The following is a 2,566-nucleotide window of genomic DNA, read 5'->3' as shown; positions in this document are numbered from 1 at the left end:
AAAAAATTATGGAAAAAAATATTAGTTGCTGATGCAACTATTTCCAAAAAAAAAAAACAAAAAAAAACACAACTCTTGTGGTGTAATAGTAACACGTCCATCCTTTGGGTGGGAGACTCCAGGTGCAAATCCTGGCAAGAGTGTGCAACTGTTGGCCCAATCAGTATTTAATTAAAAAATAATTTATGACATCATTTAATCTGCATTTTCTCCTTTTCTCATAATTATTACTAGATATACCCGCACTCATAATTATCATAACAAAGCATTATTATTCATACCAATCCTATTTGTATCTGTTTTTAAGCCATATTTAATCAATTCATAGCAATTTCTGATGAGGAGCTAGTGTCAGTGGGGGAACCGGCACAGAAGAGGCTGACAAAGGAAAAGTACAACTACACCTGTAAGGTGTGTGGCCAGGACAAAAATAAAAGGACTGGACACACCCAGCTGAAGGGGTGGTGGTACTGTCCAGCCTCAGGACTGACCCTGGGTGTCTGGAGAAAGAGTGTATAGTTGCTGTCACTATTACTTGTATCTCTCTATGTCGTTTGTATGTCTGTTACCATTAAGTTTAGGAATTTTATGAAGCCAAGAACAGCCTTGACGTTTTTATGTAATTTCCTCTTGAATACCAGGACAGTGAATGTCATCCATTGAATGTAATTGTTAAAACTATAGCCAGAATTACTTGCAGAATCATTTTACATTTATTCACAAAACCCAACACTCAATGCTCAATTTATAATATGTTTTATTCACTTGTGTTGCACAGATGTAGTCTCTCATATAATTGTGTTTTCAAAAAAAAAGGAGGGGAAACATGATGTGGGATTTATTTACATTTAAAGCTATACACTGTTAATACTGTTTTAGCTGTAAATGTAGCATGTGACATTTTGAGTTAAATATTTGAATAATGATTTGTTTACATCACAAAATATGTTTACTTACAAAAGAATTTGCTTTAAATGCATTTATGTGCATAATTGCATAATTGCATAATCACAGGGTTATTACTGTGGTGTTTCATATGGAAAATAGTTCCTGTGTTAAAAAAAGTACTACATTACCCAAAATGCATTGCATGTGTACTTCCGGAATGCACTACGAGACTAGAACAAGCGAAGAGAGATGGTCCTCGCTGCTGAACAAGAGATCCAGGGGGCGGGGTTGGATCTAGATCCAACTCCTCCCACTTTATATATTTTGTTCCGCCAAATGAACCAGTAAATTTGCGTTGTTGCAGCCCGCAACAACGTTTGCTCTTATCAGTTTAAGTGTACGTTTGATTAATAATATAGTCAAGAATTAATCATAATTTATTAAGTAATGATCACAGTTAGTGTAAGGGGAGGTAAGGGATACGTTCCCGACCGGGTGATATCACTGAAGGGATATATTTTCGACCCGCTTGGCTGTACATTATCCCATTACACATAAAAACACACATTTATTTGATATATTTTATTAGCACGTTAAAAAAACCGTAAACCATGTTTAGGAAACCCGTTTCCTAATGCCTGTAATCAAAGACGCGTTAAAACAAATTTAAAGTCCCTACAAGATAAACATTCAATTTATTAATTTCTAAATAACTATATGCCATATATATGTTAATAATTCTGCAAATGTATACTGTATACATTCATAGGTATAATACTGCATGTGGTAAGATTACTCGTAGTGCCCGAAATGTTTTACTTCAAAACATAGTAAAAACACTTACATTTCATCTTAAAGTCACTACTTTTTTTGTAGTCATAAGTAAAGTTTGTTTTTCTGTCAAAAGAATAACTTAATTTAGTTACAACTGAATGGGGAAATGGTAACGCAACCACACGTGTATGACGTGTCTTGTGGTAAAACTGCCGACCAATCAAAATGCAGTGGGAAGAGATCCAGCTCCGCCCCTGGATCTGAATCCAACCCCGCCCCCTGGATGTCGTGTTCTGCAGTGAGGCATAGGTTCGAATCCCGCAAGAGACATGAAAATTAAAGTGATGATAAACCTTGCAAAAAGTGGAGAATTATGTGTAAACAATGTTGAGAAGATAAAAGAGTGGATAAAAAATTGATATAGTGTACGTTTTTCTTCATTTTTTCTCCTTTTCTCCCCTCTCTTTCCCCCCTCTTTCCTCTCTCTTTTCTTTTCTTCCCCCCCACAAGCAGTCCATTTTGCCCCTTTTTTGGCCGAGTGGTTAAGGCGATGGACTAGAAATCCATTGGGGTCTCCCCGCGCAGGTTCGATTCCTGCCGACTACGTCTTTAGACTTCTCCCTTTGCCTTTCATGGCAGCTTTCTGCCTCGAGGACCGAATCTACTTCGACGAAACGTGTATAAACGGAGGTCGGAGCCAGCAGCAAGTGGGTGGAGCTTTAGCCCCAAGTGGGCTGTACAAACTTCCAGAGGATTCACCACCATCCCATTTGAAGCGCAAACTCCTCCTACTTGCAAATTTCTGAAATCCCTCCTACTTGCGGCATAAGCTCCTCCCACTTGCGGCAAGTTTTGACTTAGTTCAAAACAAGCAACATGATAAACAATAAGGAAACTACAAAGA

The 2,566-nt window shown here is 37.8% G+C and overlaps 1 non-coding gene across 1 annotated transcript; it reads left to right on the top strand.

Annotated features, from left to right (window-relative positions):
• The first annotated feature begins 2,183 nt into the window (after positions 1-2,183).
• trnas-aga (transfer RNA serine (anticodon AGA)) lies at positions 2,184-2,268 on the top strand. Its single transcript has one exon. It is a non-coding gene; the product is annotated as a tRNA-Ser (tRNA).
• Positions 2,269-2,566: the final 298 nt, after the last annotated feature.

The sequence above is a fragment of the Misgurnus anguillicaudatus genome, chromosome 22 (genome assembly GCF_027580225.2).
Source record: "Misgurnus anguillicaudatus chromosome 22, ASM2758022v2, whole genome shotgun sequence".
Lineage (NCBI taxonomy): Eukaryota > Metazoa > Chordata > Actinopteri > Cypriniformes > Cobitidae > Misgurnus > Misgurnus anguillicaudatus.
This window is presented reverse-complemented; position numbering and strand designations above follow the sequence as displayed.